Below are 22,960 nucleotides of genomic sequence, written 5' to 3'. Positions count from 1 at the left end.
GGTCTGACTCCGTAGCTGCCACTGCCGCCTTGTGGCCTGTGACGCGCAGTGAGGCTCAGGGGTGAGAGCTGCGGGTGAAGGTTTCTATTCAGAAGTAAATTGTCTGAGACTTTTTTAGGCTTTTAAGTTAAAAAACGTATCCTAGAAAGTAAGTAAATGTTTGCATTGCTGATAAGCGTTCCCACTCTGAGCGCTCATTGAATACTCCTGCAATGACTTAACCCATGCGTCTGTTAAAGGATTTTCAATGAATATTAGCGTTGCGCTAAGAAGAGAGACAGGATGCCTGTGTCGGGGCTGTAGACGGACGGAGAAGCTCCCTTTCATCTTCTCCCCACTGGAGGCTTTTTGTCAAAAAAGGGAGAATGACAAGAGCAAAGTAAGGAAAGGCGCTGTGTTTGACCAATTAAGAGGCTAAGGGTGGTGTGGGGAAGGAGGCACTGGAGAGTTTACACTAAAAGAAGTGTGCAGAGAGAGCTAGCATTTTGCATGTGTCCCTTCCCCTCCCTAAGCCACATGAATGAGACCTTAAGCTTCCGCGCCAGGCTGCTGGGTTCAATCGGCCTCCTGTTAATACCTATCTGTAAGACCTTGAGCAAGTTACTTACTGGACTCCTAGGTTTGCTGTGGGGATTTGATAATCATGTAATCCCTATTTATAGATGAGGAAAATGAAACAGAGCTTAATATATGACTAGCATTATTCGTGGTAAGCACAGTTTAAGTGTTTGCTGCTGCTGTTGCTGTTGTTATTGTTATTTTGGAAAGCAAAACCTCTGTCCTCCTTCATAAAGATAATGGGCGTCCTAACTTACAATTTTGGGGTATATGCCCCAGGAAGGGTACCAGTGTTCACACCCCTGCTCCTAGTCTGAGATCAGTGACCATCCCTCTCCATTCATCTCTGCCTCACTATATTTATATTATTTTTAAGATAAGTAGATAAAAAATCACTTCCTGAAATATTAATCAACTCCAGTCTCCTAGAGTTGCCTTGTTTCACATCTTCTTTTCCTTCAGTGTATAATTTGCCTAAAGCTTTTTCTTCTCAGAACCCCCTCTTATTGTCTAGCCTAATTATTCTTTTGAAGACACCTCTGATTGGGTGTTAGCATTCATATGTCATTAATTTCATCCTGTCCTCTGACCTTTTTCAAGCAAATCTGGGAAACAAGCCAGAAGAGTATACAATTATTGTAAGAGCTGTGGTATTCTAAGCATTCTGTACAAAACCACCAACCCAGTATACCAGAATCACTCCCATAGTGTTTATCCCTAATGCAAAACCTTAATTCAATGCAGTAAGCAAATTCTGAATTACACCATTTGTAGCTGAAAATTCTGGGTTAGGACAATTCTCACAGTAAGTAACAGAGGTCATTGAATTTCGGCGTCAACAATTTATGTGGTCAGAAACATGAAGGCAACATTTGTGAAACATCTAGAATACAATTTATTTTACTTAGTAACTTCTGAGAAGCTAATCTAGAATATTTCAGATAAATACATTTAGTTTCATCCTTACTATTCATCTGGTAGTTACTCCTTAGGTTAAAGAGTTAAAGTAGCAGGAAACTTGCAACGTTTCAGGCTTTCAAATAGAGAGGGAGACTGAAAATCTATTTTGGGTGTGAAACTTCCAGGAGTTTGAGAGTATGGCATTTACAGACAGGTTGGACTGCTCTGTAGAGCAGTGGTTGAGGAACCGTTGGGATTCGGAGGTTGTTTGCAGCGCCAGTGCACGAGCAAATGCTCGGGGTTCATGAAGAACAGGGATGTGGTACCTGGCCCTGTGGCACCCTAATGGCAGGAAAGACCCTACCACTTAAGGGTCTTGGATATCTAGAAAATATACTCCAGTATTAGAAACTTAAAACTGTTCACTTACAGAAGTAGATACAGTAATAACATTTTAAAAAGATTTCTCTAGAAAATGGAGCATATTATTCATAATTCAATTTACAGAATCATCATTATAGCCATCAACTATTTCTATTTTATTACGCTTTTATAAAGACAAGTCATTAAGGGACACTAAATGGCTCCAAACAACTGCATTTTCACACTTCTTCCCTTGGCCTGAGAGGTGGCCAGGCCCCTGCCTCTCTTTCCATCCCTCTCTTCCACTAGAGAGAAACCACAGTGGTTTCTTTGCTATTTCTGGAACAAGCCAAGCGTGCCTTTCATTTTTTTTTCTTTTTTTTAGTAGACTTTTTTTTTTAAAGCAGTATTAGGTTCATAGCAAACTGAGGAGAAAGTACAGAGATTTTCCATATGCTCCCTCCCCGCCACACACACAGCCTCCCCATGGACACATCATTATCACCCGAAGTCCATAGTTTATGTCAGGATTCACTCAGTGTTGTACGTTCTATGGGTTTGGACAAATGTATAATGACATGTATCTACCATTATATTATCATACAGAATAGTTTCACTGCCCTGAAACTCCTCTGTCTATTAATCCCTCTCTCCTTCCCTCCTAACCCCTGGCAAACACTGATATCTTTTCTATCTCCAAAGTTTTGCCTTTTCCAGAATGTCATGTAGTTGGAAGCATACTGTGTAGCCTTTTCATATTGGCTTCTTTCATTTGGTAATATGCATTTAAGGTTCCTCCATTTCTTTTCAATGGCCTGATAGCTCACTTCTTTCTAGCGCTGAATAATATTTCATTGCCTGGGTATGTCACAGTTTATCCACTTACCTACTGAAGGACATCTTGGTTGCTTCCAAGTTTTGCCGATTATGAATAAAGCTGCTGTAAACATCCTTGTGTGGGTTTTTGTGTGGCTATAAGTTAGCCACTCCTTTGGGTGAATATCAAGGAGCACGATTACTGGATTGTATAGTAAGAGTATGTTTAGTTTTGTAAGAAAATGCCCGTGGTCTTCTGCGGTGACTGCACGACTTTGCACTCCCACCAGCAATGAATGTGAGTCTCTCTCGTTCCACGTGCTCACCATCATTTGGTGTTGTCAGTGTTCCGGATTTTGGCCATTCTAATAAGTGTGTAGTGGTATGTCACTGTTGTTTTAATTTGCATTTCCCTGATGACATACGATGTAGAGCATCTTTTCATGCGCTTATTTGCCATCTGTATATCTTCTTCAGTGAGGTGTCTATTAAGGTCTTTGGCCCATTTTTAAATTGGGTTGTTTGTTTTCTTATTTTTGATTTTTAAGAATGTTTTTGTATATTTTGGATAAGAGTCCTTTATCAAATGTGTCTTTTGCAAATATTGCTGCCAGTCTGTGGCTTGTCTTCTCATTCTCTTGACATCATCTTTCACAGAGCAGAAGTTTTTTGTTTTCTGGGTTTTTTTTTTTTGTGTGTGGTATGCGGGCCTCTCACTGTTGTGGCCTCTCCCACTGCGGAGCACAGGCTCCGGACGCGCAGGCTCAGCGGCCATGGCTCACGGGCCCAGCCGCTCTGTGGCATGTGGGATCTTCCCGGACCGGGACACGAACCCATGTCCCCTGCATTGGCAGGCGGACTCTCAACCACTGCGCCACCAGGGAAGCCCAGAGCAGACGTTTTTGATTTTAATGAAGTCCAGCTTACCAATTATTTCTTTCATGGATAGTGCCTTTGAAGTTATATCTAAAAAGTCATTGCATACCCAAGGTCATCTAGGTTTTCTCCTATGTTATCTTCTAGGAGTTTTATAGTTTTGCATTTTTACATTTAGGTCTCTGATCCATTTTGAGTTAATTTTTGTGAAAGGTGTGGGGTCTGTGTCTAGATTCATTTTTTTGCATGTGGATGTCTAGTTGTTCCAGCACCATTTGTTGAAAAACCTATCTTTGCTCTTTTGTCAAAGATCAGGTGACTCTGTGAGTCTGTTACTGGGCTCTCTATTCTGTTCCATTGATTTATCTGTCTCTTCTTTCACCAATACCACACTGTCTTGATTACTGCAGCTTTAGAGTAAGGCTTGAAGTTGAGTACTGTCAGTCCTCTAACTTTGTTCTTCTTCGTCAATATTGTGTTGACTATTCTTGTTTTTTACCTCTCTGTATAAACTTGAGAATCAGTTTGTCGATATCTATAAAACAACTTGCTGGGATTTTGATTGGAAGTGCATTGAATCTATAGATCAAGTTGGGAAGAATTGACATCTTAGCAATATTGAGTATTTCTACTCATGAACATTGAATATCTATTTGTGTAGTTGTTCTTTAATTTCTTTCCTCAGTTTTGTTGTTTCCTCATGTAGATCTTACACATTTTGTTAGATTTATGCCTAAGTATTTCATTTTGGGGGGTGCTAATGTAAGTGGTGTTGTGTTTTTAATTTCAGTTCCACTTGTTCATTGCTGCTGGAAAACAGTTGGCTTTTGTATATTAACCTTGCATCCTGCAACCCTGCTATAATGTATTATGAATTTCAGGAGGGAGTTGTTGTTGACTCTTCCAGATTTTCTGCATAAACAATTATATCATCTGCAAACAAAGACAGTTTTATTTCTTCCTTCCCAATCTGTATAACTTTTATACCCTATTCTTCATTGCCTTAGCTAGGACTTCCAGTATGATGCTGAAAAGCAGTCATAAGAGGGGGAAGGACAGGGACAAGCTGTGTGGTACTGGGGGTCTACAGCCACAAGTGGAAGGAGAACCCCTTTTTCCAGTGTACCATAGATGACCCCACCAAGCAGACCAAGTTCAAGGGCATGAAGAGCTACATCTCCTATAAGCTGGTGCCCACACACCCTTTCCTCAGTCATGTGCAATCTACTATAAATTCATCAAAGGCATTCTTCATTTCTCTTACAGTGTTTTTGATCTCCAGCATTTCGTTCGGTTCTTTCTTAGAATTTCCTCCTCTCTGCTTACACTGCCCATCAGTACTTGCATGTTGTCTCCTTCATCCATTACAGCCCTTAGCCTATTAATCATAGTTGTTTTAAATTCCTGATCTGATCATTCCAGCATCCTGGCCATCCATGAATCTGGTTCTGTGGCTTGCTCTTTCTCTCTTCCAACTATGTTTTTTTGCCTTTCAGTATGCCTTGTCATACTTTCTTGATAGCCAGGCATGATGTACTGGGTAAAAGGAGCTGTTAGCAACAGACGGTAAGGTGTAGGAGGCTGGGAAGCTTTAATATAGGCTACGATTAGGTTTCATGAGCTTGTACCTCTGCATTGTAAACTTCACGTGTTCTTCTCTTAGGTGGGACTGGATGGCTAGAGGGGACTGGAGTTGAGCCAGTTCCCTTCCCCTAGGTCAACTGGGCTCTGTTAAAGCCCAAACAGGTTAGGCTTTGGTTAAATAGTTTCTCCTGAGGGCGGGCCTTGTTAAGAAGAACAGAATACTCTGGCATATTTCAAAATGGTTCCTTTTTCCCTGCCAGAATATTCCTCCAGCATGCACTGTGAGAACCTGGTAGAGATCCAAGAGGCAAAACGCACACAAGTGTGGGACCCCCGATGACTGGGTCTCCCTGGAGTTTGTAACTCTCGGAGTTGTCCACGCTAAGCCTCCAGCAATTCCTGAATTACAGTTCAGGTTTTCCTACCCTGGCACTGGTTCCTGTGGAGGTTTCTCCTCTTGTAAGTTGTGATTCTCTATATTCTCCTGTGGGTCTCTCCAGTTTTGGAGGGTTTGTCCTGTGACCTCACTTCTTTTATGGATCTAAGAAGAGTTGTTGATGTTCCACGTTGCCCAGCTTTGCTGTCTTTGCTGTTTTCTCTTTCTGGATTCCTCCTCCCCCAGAGATCCACCATGCTGCACCTGCCCTTCAGAGTCTCTGTGGCTCCTCCCTCTCTCCCTTCTTCTCCTGCCTTGGAGAGCCCGGAAGTAAGATGGACGGAGCCTGGGCCCCTGAGTCACCAACCCCAGTTGGATTTTGTGAGAGAAAAAGCCTTTGTTTGGTAAGCCAGTGAGATTACATGGTTTGTTTACTGAGACAGCGGGCTTTAATTACTCTGATAAATACCATCTCCCTTTTCCTCATCTCCTTCCATCATCCAGTGCCACTTTCCTTCATAGCACTTACTACCTAATATAAACACATCGATATATTCACAGTCTCTCCCTATTAGAATGTAAACCTTTTTCAGGGCAGCAAGTCTGGGGGAGTGAGAATACAGCAATGAACAGAACAGACATGGTAGGAAACCCACAAATATTTGTTCCGTGCATGAATGAGGGAATGCCCACTTATTATCTCCCTGGAGGTCAGCTCTTCTTAGTAGCTCTTGCTGTGTCTGGCTCTATTTGCCTCAGCCTCTCGGCTGCCAGTTATAACTAACTATTTCTAAGGACAGCTAAATGACACTTCTCTAAACCAACAACCTTGGGCTTCCCTGGTGGCGCAGTGGTTGAAAGTCCGCCTGCCGATGCAGGGGACACGGGTTCGTCCCCCGGTCCGCGAAGATCTCACATGCCGCGGAGCGGCTGGGCCCGTGAGCCATGGCCGCTGAGCCTGCGCGTCCGGAGCCTGTGCTTCGCAACGGGAGAGGCCACAACAGTGAGAGGCCCGCGTACCGCAAAAAAAAAAAAAAAATCAACGACCTTAAAGCTAACTCAACCACCCGGAACACCACTCGATATTTTCTGAGATTACTGGAAATTTCACAGTTGGCTAATTTATATTTGGCTCTTTGTATACTATTATAAAAATAGCACTATATTTACAATTTACTTGAAAGCTCTTTGTTTACTGTATCAAGAATTACACAAATATATACATAGGATTTTACAAGCACTTCCATCTTTTAAAATCTTATTTGCTGCTGTATTTTCACAGCAGCTCTTCCATGGGCAGAGCAGTGTCACAGAGAGCGGAGAGGGTTCTCTGCCGAGGTCGCGAGGCTGGGGAGAGGGCCAGCGGCTACTCAGTTGTCCTGAGAACTTCCACTGTCTGGGGCGCAGGTCCTCCCCCTGCTGGCGCCTCAAAACTGCTGTTATGAAACAATAGTGACCACTTGCTAGAAGTTTTGTAGCTGAGATTTAATAGGAGGACTGGGTGCAAGGGCAGCTTTGTGTCTGAAAGGAAGGCTATTTACTGTGTCTCTGTGTCTACCTGGTTTCACCAGGACTAGTAGCTCCATGAGGGCAGGGATTTTTGTCTGCTTCGTTCACCACTGCATGCCCAGCATATTAAATCAAATAAATATTTGTCAAATGAATGAATGAATCAATGAATGAATGAAGCTTTCTGAACACTAGTTTCTTAGTCTGCAAAGTGGGAATAAAAATAACTCACTTCATGGGTTTACAGTAGTATTTAATGAAGTACTGAGTTTGTGTAGTATTTTATAATGCTCAAAGTGTAAAAGTAATTTTAATATAATTTAAAACATAGTCCAATTTTTTTTAAAAAAATTTTATTTTATTTATTTTTTTATACAGCAGGTTCTTATTAGTCATCCATTTTATACATATCAGTGTATACATGTCAATCCCAATCTCCCAATTCATCACACCACCACCACCCCTCACCGCTTTCCCCGCTTGGTGTCTGAACATTTGTCCTCTACATCTGTGTCTCTATTTCTGCCCTGCAAACTGGTTCATCTGTACCACTTTTCTAAATACCACATATATGCGTTAATATACAATATTTGTCTTTCTCTTTCTGTCTTACTTCACTCTGTATGACAGTCTTTAGACCCATCCACATCTCTACAAATGACCCAATTTTGTTCCTTTTTATGGCTGAGTAATATTCCATTGTATATACGTACCACAACTTCTTTATCCATTCGTCTGTCAATGGGCATTTAGGTTGCTTCCATGACCTAGCTATTGTAAATAGTGCTGCAATGAGCATTGGGGTGCATGTGTCTTTTTGAATTATGGTTTTCTCTGGGTATATGCCCAGTAGTGGGATTACCGGGTCATATGGGAATTCTATTTTTAGTTTTTTAAGGAATCTCCGTACTATTCTCCATAATGGCTGTATCAGTTTACATTCCCAGCAACAGCACAAGACGGTTCCCTTTTCTCCAAACCCCCTCCAGCATTTGTTGTTTGTAGATTTCCTGATGATGCCCATTCTAACTGGTGTGAGGTGATACCTCATTGTAGTTTTGATTTGCATTTCTCTAATAATTAGTGATGTTGAGCAGCTTTTCATGTGCTTCTTGGCCATCTGTATGTCTTCTTTGGAGAAATGTCTATTTAGATCTTCTGCCCATTTTTTGATTGGGTTGTTTGTTTTTTTAATATTGAGCTGCATGAGCTGTTTATATATTTTGGAGATTAATCCTTGTTCCGTTGATTCATTTGCAAATATTTTCTCCCATTCTGAGGGTTGTCTTTGTGTCTTGCTTATGGTTTTCTTTGCTGTGCAAATGCTTTGAAGTTTCATTAGGTCCCATTTCTTTATTTTTGGTTTTATTTCCATTACTCTAGGAGGTGGATCAAAAAAGATCTTGCTGTGATTTATGTCAAAGAGTATCCTTCCTAAGTTTTCCTCTGAGAGTTTTATAGTGTCCAGTCTTACATTTAGGTCTCTAATCCATTTTGAGTTTATTTCTGTGTATGATGTTAGGGAGTGTTCTAATTTCATTCTTTGACATTGTAGCTATCCAGTTTTCCCAGCACCACTTATTGAAGAGACAGTCTTTTCTCCATTGTATATCTTTGCCTCCTTTGTCATAGATTAGTTGACCATAGGTGCATGGATTTATCTCTGGGCTTTCTATCTTGTTCCATTGATCTATGTTTCTGTTTTTGTGCCAGTACCGTATTTTCTTGATGACTGTATCTTTGTAGTAGAGTCTGAAGTCAGGGAGTCTGATTCCTCCAGCTCCGGTTTTTTCCCCTCAGGACTGCTTTGGCTATATGAGGTCTTTTTATCTCCATACAAATTTTAAGATTTTTTGTTCTGGTTCCATAAAAAATGCCATTGGTAATTTGATAGGGATTGCATTGAAGATGTAGATTGCTTTGGGTAGTATAGTCATTTTCACAATATTGATTCTTCCAATCCAAGAACATGGTATATCTCTCCATCTGTTGGTATCATCTTTAATTTCTTTCATCAGTGTCTTATAGTTTTCTGCATACAGGTCTTTTGTCTCCCTCGGTAGGTTTATTCCTAGGTATTTTATTCTTTTTGTTGCAATGGTAAATGGGAGTGTTTCCTTAATTTCTCTTTCAGATTTTTCATCATTAGTGTATAGGAATGCAAGAAATTTCTGTGCATTAATTTTGTATCCTGCAACCCTACCAAATTCATTCATTAGCTCTAGTAGTTTTCTGGTGGCATCTTTAGGATTCTCTATGTATAGTATCATGTCATCTGCAAACAGTGACAGTTTTACTTCCTCTTTTCCAATTTGTATTCCTTTTTTTTTCCTTTTCTTCTCTGATTGCCGTGGCTAGGACTTCCAAAGCTATGTTGAATAATAGTGGTGAGAGTGGACATCCTTGTCTTGTTCCTGATCTTAGAGGAAATGCTTTCAGTTTTTCACCACTGAGAATGATGTTTGCTGTGTTTGTCATATATGGCCTTTATTATGTTGAGGTAGGTTCCCTCTATGCCCACTTTCTGGAGGGTTTTTATCATAAATGGGTGTTGAATTTTGTCAAAAGCTTTTTCTGCATCTATTGAGATGATCATATGGTTTTTATTCTTCAATTTGTTAATATGGTGTATCACATTGATTGATTTGTGTATATTGAAGAATCCTTGCATCCCTGGGATAAATCCCACCTGATCATGGTGTATGATCCTTTTAATGTGTTGTTGGATTCTGTTTGCTAGTATTTTGTTGAGGATTTTTGTATCTATATTTATTAGTGATATTGGGCTGTAATTTTCATTTTTTGTAGTATCTTTTTCTGGTTTTGGTATCAGGGTGATGTTGGCCTCATAGAATGAGTTTGGGAGTGTTCCTTCCTCTGCAATCTTTTGGAAGAGTTTGAGAAGGATGGGTGTTAGCTCTTCTCTAAATGTTTGCTAGAATTCACCTGTGAAGCCATCTGGTCCTGGACTTTTGTTTGTTGAAGATTTTTAATCACAGTTTCAATTTCAGTGCTTGTGATTGGTCTGTTCATATTTTCTCTTTCTTCCTGGTTCAGTCTTGGAAGGTTATACCTTTCTAAGAATTTGTCCATTTTTTCCAGGTTGTCCATTTTATTGGCATAGAGTTGCTTGTAGTAGTCACTTAGGATGCTTTGTATTTCTGTGGCGTCTGTTGTAACTTCTCCTTTTTCATTTCTAATTTTATTGATTTGAGTGCTCTTCCTCTTTTTCTTGATGAATCTGGCTAATGGTTTATCAATCTTGTTTATCTTCTCAAAGAACCAGCTTTTAGTTTTATTGATCTTTGCTATTGTTTTCTTTGTTTCTATTTCATTTATTTCTGCTCTGATCTTTATGATTTCTTCTGCTAACTTTGGCTTTTGTTTGTTCTTCTTTCTCTAGTTCCTTTAGGTCTAAGTTTAGATTGTTTATTTGAGATTTTTCTTGTTTCTTGAGGTAGGCTTGGATAGCTATAAACCTCCCTCTTAGAAATGCTTTTGCCACATCCCATAGGTTTTGGATTGTCGTGTTTTCATTGTCACGTGTCTCTAGGTATTTTTTTTTTTTTCCTCTTTGATTTCTTCAGTGATCTCTTGGTTATTTAGTAACGTATTGTTTAGCCTCCATGTGTTTGTGCTTTTTAAGTTGTTTTCCCTGTAGTTGATTTCTAATCTCATAGCGTTATTGTCAGAAAAGATGCTTGGTATGATTTCAATTTTCTTAAATTTACTGAGGCTTGATTTGTGAACCAAGATGTGATCTATCCTGAAGAATGTTCCATGTGCACTTGAGAAGGAAGTGTAATCTGCTGGTTTTGGATGGAATATCCTATAAATAATTAATCTATCTGGTCTATTGTATCATTTAAAGCTTGTGTTTCCTTATTAATTTTCTGTTTGGATGATCTGTCTATTGGTGTAAGTGAGGTGTTAAAATTCCCCACTATTATTGTGTTACTGTCAATTTCCTCTTTTATAGCTGTTAGCATTGCCTTATGTATTGAGGTGCTCCTATGTTGGGTGCACATATATTTATAATTGTTATATCTTCTTCTTGGATTGATCCCTTGATCATTATGTAGTGTCCTTCCTTGTCTCTTGTAATATTCTTTATTTTAAAGTCTATTTCATCTGATATGAGTATTGCTACTCCAGCTTTCTTTAGATTTCTATTTGCATGGAATATCTTCTTCCATCCCCTCACTTTCAGTCTGTATGTGTCCCTAGGTCTGAAGTGGGTCTCTTGTAGACAGCATATGTATGGGTCTTGTTTTTGTATCCATTCAGCAAGCCTGTGTTTTCGGTTGGAGCATTTAATCCATTCATGTTTAAGGTAATTATCAATATGTATGTTCCTATTATCATTTTCTTAATTGTTTTAGGTTTGTTTTTGTAGGTCCTTTTCTTCTCTTGTGTTTCCCACTTAGAGAAGTTCCTTTAGCATTTGTTGTCGACCTGGTTTGGTGGTGCTGAATTCTCTCAGCTTCTGCTTGTCTGTAAAGCTTTTGATTTCTCCATCGAATCTGAATGAGATCCTCGCAGGGTAGAGTAATCTTGGCTGTAGGTTCTTCCCTTTCATCACTTTAAGTATATCATACCACTCCCTTCTGGCTTGTAGAGTTTCTGCTGAGAAATCAGCTGTTAACCTTATGGGAGTTATGTTATTCGTTGTTTTTCCCTTGCTGCTTTCAATAATTTTTCTTTGTCTTTAATTTTTGCCAATTTGATTACTATGTGTTTCAGCATGTTTCTCCTTGGGTTTATCCTGTATGGGACTCTCTGCACTTCCTGGACTTGGGTAGCTATTTCCTTTCCCATGTTAGGGAAGTTTTCGACTATAATCTCTTCAAATATTTTCTCAGGTCCTTTCTCTCTCTCTTCTCCCTCTGAGACCCCTATAATGCGAATGTTGTTGCATTTAATGTTGTCCCAGAGGTCTCTTAGGCTGTCTTCATTTCTTTTCATTCTTTTTTCTTGACTCTGTTCTGCAGCAATGAAGTCCACCATTCTGTCTTCCAGGTCACTTATCCGTTCTTCTGCCTCAGTTATTCTGCTACTGATTCCTTCTAATGTATTTTTCATTTCAGTTATTGTATTGTTCATCCTGTTTGTTTGTTCTTTAATTCTTCTAGATCTTTGTTGAACATTTCTTGCATCTTCTCAATCTTTGCCTCCATTCTTTTTCTAAGGTCCTGGATCATCTTCACTATCATTATTCTGAATTCTTTTTTCTGGAAGGTTGCCTATCTCCACTTCGTTTAGTTGTTTTTCTGGGGTTTTATCTTGTTCCTTCATCTGGTACATAGCCCTCTACCTTTTCATCTTGTCTATCTTTCTGTGAATGTGGTTTTTCTTCCACAGGCTGCAGGATTATAGTTCTTTTTGCTTCTGCTGTCTGTCCTCTGGTGGATGAGGCTATCTAAGAGGCTTGTGGAAGTTTCCTGATGGGAGGGACTGGTGGGGGGTAGAGCTGGATGTTGCTCTGGTGGGCAGAGCTCAGTAAAACTTTAATCTGCTTGTCTGCTGATGGGTGGGACTGGGTCCCCTCCCTGTTAGTTGTTTGGCCTGAGGTGACCCAACACTGGAGCCTACCCAGGCTCTTTGGTGGGGCTAATGGCGGACTCTGGGAGGGCTCACGCCAAGGAGTACTTCCCAGAACTTCTGCTGCCAGTGTCCTTGTCCTCACAGTGAGACAGAGCCACTCCCCCCTCTGCAGGATACCCTCCAACACTAGCAGGTAGGTCTGGTTCAGTCTCTCCAAGAGTGGAGTCTCTGTTTCCCCCAGTCCTCTCAAAGTCCTGCGATCAAATCCCGCTAACCTTCAAAGTCTGATTCTCTAGGAATTCCTCCTCCCGTTGCCGGACCCCCAGGTTTGGAAGCCTGACATGGGGCTCAGAACCTTCACTCCAGTGGGTGGACTTCTGTGATATAAGTGTTCTCCAGTCTGTGAGTCACCCACCCAGCAGTTATGGGATTTGATTTTACTGTGATTGCGCCCCTCCTGCTGTCTCACTGTGGCTTCTCCTTTGTTTTTGGATGTAGGGTATCTTTTTTGGTAAGTTCCAGTGTCTTCCTGTCGATGATTGTTCAGCAGTTAGTTGTGATTCTGGTGTTCTCGCAAGAGGGAGTGAGAGCACCTCCTTCTACTCCTCCATCTTGAACAAAATCCAGTCCAATTCTTAATTAAAATCAATTTCCCAAGTTGTGCATTTCATCCCTGAAATGAGCAGAGAGCTCATCGACTTAGACACATTTTCATATTTGGCTTCTATGATGTTTGCTTCTTCTGCATGGTATTTATAGCTGAGAATATACCACAAGGACCTAAAACACTGTCTGCCACTATTGGACAAATCGCTTGTTTTTTAGTACTGGACCCCTTTCACACACAGGTGATTCCTACTCCAAAATCAAATCAAGAACCTGATTCAATATTCTTTACCTGATGGCTCCCTTTATAAAATTTCCACTTTCTTCAAACATGTGTTTCCTAAGTTAACTCAGCTATTGATTGATGAGGGCATTCTTATAGATACATTTCCTCATTTGATTTTTTACTGTCCTCTTTCAAATTGTGACCTCTGTTTCATTGTCAATATATACACAGTTTGATAGTTTAGAAGTCAACATTCCTCAGTGTTTTGTACCAAAGGTCACAGTTTGTCAAGCCAAGGCCTGAATCTGGCCTAATGTTTAGTTTGACCAACATTTAAAATGTAGGAGATTTTTCATTCATCCAAAAATATAGATTTCTGACTTCTTTTGGAAAAAAATCAGAAGATCTGACTACACTGGGCAGCACTTCCACATAGCAATTATTGGCTTTTCCCCTTTAGATAAGGACGTTCATGCGAGTCCTTGTTACTCTTTGGTACCTTATACCAGAGACCAACTTCCATCTCAGCTCCTATAGACATAGGAGAGTTCGTCCCTCACACATCTTCCAGGGCAAAAGCAATCACCCCAGTGGCATCACCATAGATAATTCACATCCCTGTCTGTCACAGATTTCTTCCAAGCCCCACACTCATTTTAAAATATGTTTTGGATGTCTCTCACAGAATTCCTATCAGTTTGTCTTTCCTTCTTTGCTTCCTTCCATCAAGCAAGTAGGCACTATGATATTACGAAGTACCTGCTTCATCCTTTAGGGAGCTGGTGGATGAACTCGGCATGGAAGCCGTATGCTATGAGCTATGGTTAGGATGTATGCAGGAAATTATGGAACTTAGCAGATCTTGGAGGGATGTGGGGTGGTAGTTAGGGAAGTCTTTCTGAAGCAAATGGTGCTTGCTTTGATTAATTCAGACCAAAGTGGGTTGGGAGGAGGGTAGAGAATGACTTTTATTCCAGGAGGATTGACAAAACTCAGAAACCTAAGGAGCCAATCTGCCTCCTTCATTTGTTATACCAATACATGTCTGCTATGTGTGGGCCACTCACTATGTTAGTGGTAACCAAGATGGACATGGTCCAGTGGAACTTAGAATTGAGAGGAGCCTGGGTAACCAAGTGGATAGAGGGGTCATTTGCTGAGATGAGACATACATGAGAGCAGGTTTGGCTTGGGAAGATGAGAGTGTAGTTTCAGACACTGAGTTTGAGGTGCCTACGGGACACCCAGGTGGAAATGTTCAGTAGGCAGTTGCACAAAAAGGTCTGGAGCCCAGAGAGAGATGAAGGATGCAGACTTGGAGTTAGAAGTCACCAGTTCATAGGTAGTAATTGAGGAGCTGTGAAATGGGAAATTACCGTAGTGAGAGAGTGTGGACAAGAGATAGGAACAGTAGCCAACCATAGATAACCTCCTTCAGACACCCCTTTTCTTCTGCATGCCTGAGAAGGAGGGATCAGATAGGTAAGAGGAAATTCAGAGAGTGATGTCTTAGGAAATAGAAAAAAATTCACAGAAGAGAGAGAAAAAGTCACATTGGCAAACGAAAATGAAGAACATCCATTTGGATTTAGCCACAGAGGTCATTCAACGGGGTCACGGTATCCAAACCCTGCTGGCTGGCCCCAGACCTGCCCACTCCTGGGTTTTCCTCCTCTGGTGATGGTGTTAGAGTACAGAGATACTCCCAAGATGGAAACTTCAGTTACCCTTAACTCCTGTTGCCCCTTCCTCTCTTACCTGTATCCTGAGGTTAGCCCCTCTCCTCCATCCATTCCACCACCACCTGAGTTTAGGCTCATTTCTTACTATAATGGACTGTTGCAAATGCCCTGGTATTATTTACTTTCCACTTTAGCCATACTAGCTTTCCCACTGTTTCCTCAACAGGCTACGTGCCTGTCAAGACTTGGGACTTTTACATGGGCTCTTTCCTCTGCCTGGAGTACCCACCTCTCTTAATCTGTTTGGCAAAACTGTTGGTCATACTTTGAAATCCTGTTAACCTTCCCCCAAGAAGCTTCTCTTGGCAAACCTGGCAGAATAATTTATTCCTTCCCTTGTGTTCTCACAGTATTCTGTTCATATCTGTTTCATGGCATCTGTCCCATTGTGTTGTGGATTTGTTACCAATCTGCCCCCTTTACGTGGATTTCAGAGTGAAAATTCCAAGAGTTTGAGGTGATGGTTCTTACAGATTGACATTATCCTTGGTTCACACATATATTCTCTGTGGCTATCCTAATGGCAGGAATACAGGAGGTACTGAAGTAGTTCATGTTGGAAGTCAACAAATATGTAGCAGCTATAGGAAATATAAGCATGTTACAAAGTGGTCATTAGCCCACGTTGCGAGAAGAATCAAAGGAGATGTTTGGGATAAATACAGTGAGTTTCAGTTCTTGGATATGGAAGTAGGAAGAGTCTTCCATTTTCATCCCTTAGCTCAGAAAAGAAAAAAGTCATCTCTAAAGTTAGACTATATGAGATCAAGAAGAGAAGAGGAACAGAGAAAAGTAAAAAAGCATCCTGTTGAGAGAAGCCCTTGATTTCCTCAGACGAGGGTGGCTCTCCCTGGAGCAGCTGTGTCCTTCTCTCTTGCCTATTAATTCTTATGAAGCCTTTATCTCATTACCATTTCAGAACTGCATTCATCCACCTTTGCCTGGAGGTCAGAAATTGCAGGAGAATCTAAAATTCAGAGAAGTAAACCAACAAGCAAACCTAAAAGAAGAAACTGCCAAACAAAACCTAAGTGAAAATTTATTCAGGATCGGTTTTCACAACATCTTAATAAATCCCCCAAGACACCTATCAAAACACACTAACAAATGTCTCTAAGACAAGGAAATGAGTTGGAAGGGAAATGAATATGCATGCAACAGACAGAACATTCATCACCCTGAGAACTTAATATATAGCATTCTAGGAGAGCACTGCCATTTATAATACAATCTAAGGGTAAAACGATGTGCTAATCCAGTAATCTGACTTACGTGAAGTGGGTTCAGAGCAGACCTATTATTTAAATGTGAAAGATAGATGCTTAAATACGAGAGAAAAATAACATTTTAAGTAAGAAGCCATCAATTCAAATGCCCATGTGGGAAAGAAGTAACATAAATGGGACTGGTGGGGACGGGGCGGTGGTGAGTGGTAGGAAGTTGGGGGCCTGTGGTGAAATGAGAGTTTGCCCCGTCTACAGGGGACACTGACACACAGCACTGTCCCCTGGGGACAAGCTGGAATATGGGCCCTGTATTGCCATATGCCTTAATTTTTCTAAGAAGCCAGAAACCCTGATCTGTATGTAAAATGTCCTGATTCTGAAAACATTATGTGAGTCTGATAACATGTTTCCACGGGCAACATTTCCTCTATTGGCTTCCAGTTTGCAGCACCTGTTTTGAAAGTCCAAGTTACTTCTTACCTGTCTGAATCCTGAAGAGAGAAAGAGCATCTGAGCCCTGTGAAGTAAAGCTGGAGCATGAACTATACTTCTCCTGGAACATACAGGTATGTATTTATATCTGTATCTGTGTGTGTGTGTGTGTGTGTGTGTGTGTGTGTGTGTGTGTGTGTGTGTGTGTGTGTACAGTTGACTCTTAAACAGCACAGGTTTTAACTGCAAGGGTCCATTTATACATGGAGTTTTTTCCAATAAATATAATACCTGTATTTTTATTTTAAAGATCTTTATTTTTTAAATTTTATATTGAAGTATAGTTAATTTACAATGTTGTGTTAGTTTCTAATGTACAGCAAAGTGTTTTAGTTACATGTATATATGTTTTTTCCATATTCTTTTCCATTACAGTTTATTATAGGGCATTGAATATAGTTCCCTGTATTATACAATAGGACCTTGTTGTTTATCTATTTTAGACATAGTAGTTTTTATCCACTAATCCCAAACTCCTAATTTACCCCTCCACCACCCCCTTCCCCCTTTGGTCACCATTAAGTTTGTTTTTTATGGCCATTTTAAAGATCTCTAAATGAAGTATGGGGACAAGTTTGTTTTCAGTTAGAGATCACAGCATCTGGAATCAACGGAACTAGGGTTTGAGTCCTGGTTCTATCCAAACTGTTTCAACTTTCTGCCCCTGGGTGAGACATTTATCAATTCCTTTGTTTTTGAGGCAGAGATAGCAGTACTTGGATTTATGACTGCATGGGGTTTCAGCGCCCCTAACCCCCATGTTATTCAAGGGTCAACTGTGTGTGTGTGTGTGTGTGTGTGTGTATACATGTATATACACAAACACGCATATGTAGGTATATGTAAATATGTATGTATAAAATGTCAAGTGCTGATTTTATATAAAGCATTGTGTTAATTACATTACAAACATTATCACACCTAATATTCATCTAAAAGGGTTGTTTTGAGGGTTGTTATTCCCAAATTATAAAGGAGGAAATTGAGACTCAGAGAATACATGACTTTCCTAAGGTCAAAAAGCTGGTAAGTGGAGCCATGGGATTAAATCCAGGTTTGCGGGATGCCACGCCTCTGCTCCCAGCCACCACACTGGACTTCCTCTCATATGAAGGAGACATAAAGGAACAGAGGTGCTGCTTGAGGTTTTGGTTTTTATTTTGTTTTTGTTTTAAGTCTTTTGAATAACTCATCTAATTCAACACTCAACAACATAAAATATACAGTGGAAAGTCTTGGCCATATACTGTCCTCTCTACTTCCAACCCTCTCCACTATTGCTGTCCAAAAGCAAAAACTTTTATAATTTCTTGTTATCATTCAAGAGTTTCCTTACACAAATATATTTATCCCTCCTCCACCTTTACACAAAGGTGGCATATTGTATACATTGTAAAGCAACTTTTTTAAACAACATATCTTAGACATATTTCCATGTCAGGATATGGAGCATGTCCTCATTCTCTTTTACTGTACCATAACATCACACTGTATGGATGTACCATAATGTATTGAAACGTTCCGTTCCCTATCTGATGGATGTTTCTGGGTACTATTTTGATCAGACTACCTTACTGAATTCTCTTATTGCTTATAGTAATTTTTCTTTTGATTGTTTTGGGTTTTCCTGGAGTATAATACCATTTCCAACTTTATACTCCTAATTTCCTTTTCTTGTATTGCATCATTCGCTATTACCAGACCTGAGTTTTTAAAGGAGTAGGGCTTAGTCACAGAGAGGATTGGCATTCCATGTAGGAAGAGCAAAAGAGACCCAAAGATGTAAAACACCATGGTGGGAGCTGAGAAACACAAGAAGTAAGTAATAATAACACAAGGTGAGGTGTAGAAGGACTTAAGGATCATGCTGTAAGGAGATCATGTAAGGATCATGCTGTAAGGAGACTGGACTGGATGAGGATGAGAGGTATTTGAAATGAGGGAAATGAAAAGACCAGGCAGTAAGATGGTTCCACTGAAGGGTGGTGAGCCTGATGCTAGAAGCTCCTGAGGGAACTATTGAGTGATTCCAGGTGGAACATGATAAAGATGAACAATGTCAGGGAGGAGAGTGAGTAGAGGATGATAAGAACAATACTACTTAGAAGGTAAAGCTGGCAAACCGGAGGCAGAGGCATGGGGGACAAGAATCTGGACAGGTAGATGGTGTCCCTACGTGAGATAAAGAATGCAGGAGGCAGAGGAACACGTTTTGGGAGGAGGAGAAGTGTGACTTGCAAAATGATGATCTTGAAGTGTATAAACAAAGGGAAGGTACTATGTTAGCCCAACTTTGAATTACCTGATGGGCTTTTTGGTCTCTTGTTTGGTAAATGGTAGAGCTTGGACCTAAACCCAGCTTTCTTAATGCCAAGATCCGCAACCATGCCACTGTGCACGCTGCTTTCAAAATCAGCAGAGCATGCAAAAGAGCATAATTGAAAACAAGCACAGCTGAGTGAAAGGAGGCAGCAAACTTCAGGAGACAGCAGTGGTGGAAGCCGTGCTAGCTAGCCGGACTGGGTCCCCCAAAATAGCAGAACCCTAACAATTGGGGCTTTGACTCCCATTGTTGGAGACTACAAATGGAAAATAATAATCTTTTTAAGACTGTACACATTTTAAGTTATCCCCCAACACCACCTCCGTGGGGAAAGTTATTCTACCATGAGCCCTGAGAGGCCCTGTGCATTCTTGCTGGGTGTGGCAAGAAGGCAGGGCCACGCTTCTCCTGGGTCTTTTCTCAGGGTTGTGTCTGCAAAGGGCAACCTTGAGGAATGAGATAATGTGTCCCCCCTGGGACAAAGCGGGAGGCTGTTTACTGCTGGCTCGAAAACACTGGACTCCCCAAGCTCAGTGTCCCCTCCTGTAACGCAACTCACCGCACACGCAGGTGGCCATCCCAGGCCCCCTGTGTTACCCCCAGGGGACTTGCCGGTGGCAAGAGGAGTCCATGTCAATGTGGTAGTGGTCATGCTGTGCCATGAGTGTGGTCAAAGTCCCTTCTCTCTGAAGCACAAGTCGATGTCTTCTGCCAGCATTCGTTGAATAGTAACAGGCTAATTTATTAGCTTAAAAATAGGACAAAATCAAATCCCAGATCCTGAACATCCCCACCCCTGCCAATTTTTATTTTTTACTGTAGTATAGTTGATTTACAATGTGTTAGTTTCAGGTGTACAACAAAGTGATTCAGTTCTACATATATTTATACTTATTCTTTTTCAGATTCTTTTCCCGTTTAGGTTATTACAGAATATTGAGTAGAGTTCTCCGTGCTATACAGTAGGTCTTGTTGCTTACCTGTTTTATATATAGTAGTGTGCGTATGTTAATCCCAAACTCCTAATTTATCCCTCCCCCCCTTTCCCATTTGGTAACCAGAAGTTTGTTTTCTATGTCTGTGAATCTGTTTCTGTTTTGTAAATAAGTACATTTGCATCTTTTTTTTGGATCTTAGCTCCCTGACCAGGGATCAGACCCATGCCCCCTGCACTGGGAGCATGGAGTCTTTTTTGGGGGGGGAAGGGCACACCGCGCGGCCTGCGGAACTTCCCCGACCAGGGATCAAACCCACACACCCTGTAGTGGAAGCACAGAGTCTTAACCACTGGACCACCAGGGAAGTCCCTGTATCATTTTTTTTAGATTCCACATATAAGTGATATCATATGATATTTGTCTTTCTCTTTCTGACTTACTTCACTTAGTATGATAATCTCTAGGTCCGTCCATGTTGCTGCAGATGGCATTATTTCATTCTTTTTTATGGCTGAATAATATTACATTGTGTTTATGTACCACATCTTCTTTATCCAAATTACCTTCTTTAAGCTAATCGATTATTAAAATAGGATCAAATCAAATCCCAGACCCTGACCATCCCCGCCCCTGGCAATTTTGAGTCATGGCACTCAGTTTGCCCTCCGCATCTCCTGGGAGCCCCCTTAGCAGCCCAGAGATGGTCTGGCGGGAAAAACAAGGTCAGGGAGCCCACTGGCCTGGGCCCTTTTGTGCTTGAGCAGGGACCCTCCTCCCACCCTCATTGTCTCTTCGTGATGTGACAAGGATGTCACAGCTTGTGGTACCCTCATTACTAATGTTCACTCTCTGAAGCAGAGAGTGAGGTTAGATTGTTCAGGGTCTTTCTAAAAGCTCAGCATTGAATTTCCACTCATCCATTTCTGTACTTCCCTGTCCAGTTTACTGGTTGTGTTCTCACCCTGACCTTTCACCTTGCCACCTGCCTCGGTCCATAGCCCAGAATCACAAGAGTTGATAGAACCAACTCGTGATGAAAATAGCAATCCATTCGTTGCTTTCTCATTATTTTTATAACATTTTTCCATGGTAAGTAATCCTTTGCTTTGGCCTAAGACCCAAAAGTCCTCTCCCACAACCAGAGGAGAAAGAGTAAATCAGAAATAACCCAGCTCATACCAGGCTTGGTTTATCATCACCTGGTAGTTCAGAAAACCTCAGGCCTTGAACTTGAATTAAGCTGATCCCAGATTGCCAGCACTCCCCAGAAACAAACAAAAGTCTTTTTTTGAGGATGATTAACACAAGTCTAGGCTTCAACATATTTCCATAACTTATTTTTCATATACAACCCCACCTCTCAATGATTGCCAGAAACATGAGGTGACAAGGCCCTGAATAAGAACCAACAGAAACAACAGACAACAGATCCACAGGGAATCTAGCTATTGGAATCATCAGACACAGACTGTACAGCACAGTGTTCCCTGCAGAAATGTTCAAGCTTGGCTGATGTCATGTTAATGTAGCAGAGACTTTCTCACAGAACCAGTCACTTGTCCTTCCCATCTCCTTCTAAGAGCTCCCTCCCTCATTTTATCTTTTCCAGAGTCTTCTCTCTTTCCCGAAAGACATCTTCTCTTCTTTTTTTCAAGGTTCTTAGATTTGCCCATAGTGGTTAAACAGGCAGGCTCTGGAAACAGCCTGCCTGGAATTTACTCCTGGCTCCACAATTTACCCAGGGCAAGTTACTTAACCTTTAAGCCTCAATTTCCACATCTATAACCTGCACCTACCTCATAGGGTTGTTATGTGGGTTAAATTAATTGACACAGGCAGTGTATATAAGAGGGCATGGAGTTAGACAGTGTTCAATAACTATTAGCTATTAAAACTCCAGATCACTAAGCTTACTGTTAGGGTTATATAGTCAGGGCACACAAGCAACTGCTTCCCTACCTGAAGCTTCTATTATGGGCTTCACTTCCCCTTGGGCTTCAGTCATGTCAATCCCCCCATGACCACCAGCCCCAGGGATCCACTTCCTCTCTAAAGCTGTGACATAAGCTTGGACAGAAATCCACTCACCCCACCCAACACCATAACACCAGTGTCACATGCAGGGGTTTCAAATGTCTTTCTTAATTTATCAAAATACTGAAAGAAAATGAAAGAGAAAGTATATGAAACATGTAAACCCTCTGGCTTAAATGGTAGAGGTCTCTATTCCTACCATAACTCAGCCTCCAGCCTACCTGGCCTTGTTCCACTCTGCTCCCCGTCTCAGTATTTTTCTCGCAGCTTCTAAAGGGTGTTGGGAGGTGCTCATGGGCTCCTCTCCTTGACCCTTCACTCTCTACTTCTCAGCCCATCTCCCTCCATCTAGGAGAAACCGTGTGGCCTACCACACGAGAGCCACCATTAGGCGTCTCGATTCTTCTGGAACTGAGGTTGAAGAATGAGTCTAATTGGTTTCTGGTAGAAATGACTTCACCCGCAGGTGGATCTTGGCTCTTCTGTACAAGGAAGAGACCATCCCCATGATGGGTCAAATGTTATAAGAGCACCGATCAGGTCTGATACATGTTTGCCCTCAGGTGCCCCCCTGGCCAGTCCCCTGCTTTGCCCTGTGTCCTGGGGCCTGACCGCTCCTGGGTGCATTTCCCAGGCTCCCCTGTCAGTGAATGCCCAGCTGGACTTGGCCATGGGAGGTGCTGGAGGGAGACTGGAGTGGGCGGAAGGGAAAAGCTAGAGTCTATCTGCCCCGCTATTCCCGGGATGCTCGGGCAGCAGCTGCACCTCTTCTTCAGCCAGTTTTCCCAACAGGCCCACCATTCCCAGTTTCTACAGGTGAAATTGGCCTCTGAGTTCCAGTGATCTG

General features: G+C 41.4%; 1 long non-coding RNA gene across 1 annotated transcript in view; it reads left to right on the top strand.

Moving 5' to 3' along the window:
• The first annotated feature begins 15 nt into the window (after nucleotides 1-15).
• LOC307184765 overlaps nucleotides 16-22,960 on the top strand; it is a 33,986-nt gene continuing 11,041 nt past the window's right edge. Inside the window, exons 1-2 of the long non-coding RNA XR_013827823.1 lie at nucleotides 16-379; nucleotides 16,768-16,892. This is a non-coding gene — a long non-coding RNA (uncharacterized lncRNA). The remainder of the gene's footprint in view (nucleotides 380-16,767; nucleotides 16,893-22,960) is intronic.

Source organism: Stenella coeruleoalba (genome assembly GCF_951394435.1).
Source record: "Stenella coeruleoalba genome assembly, chromosome: 3".
Classification (NCBI taxonomy): domain Eukaryota; kingdom Metazoa; phylum Chordata; class Mammalia; order Artiodactyla; family Delphinidae; genus Stenella; species Stenella coeruleoalba.
The sequence above is the reverse complement of the archived record's forward strand: the minus strand, read 5'-3'. Positions and strand labels throughout refer to the sequence as shown.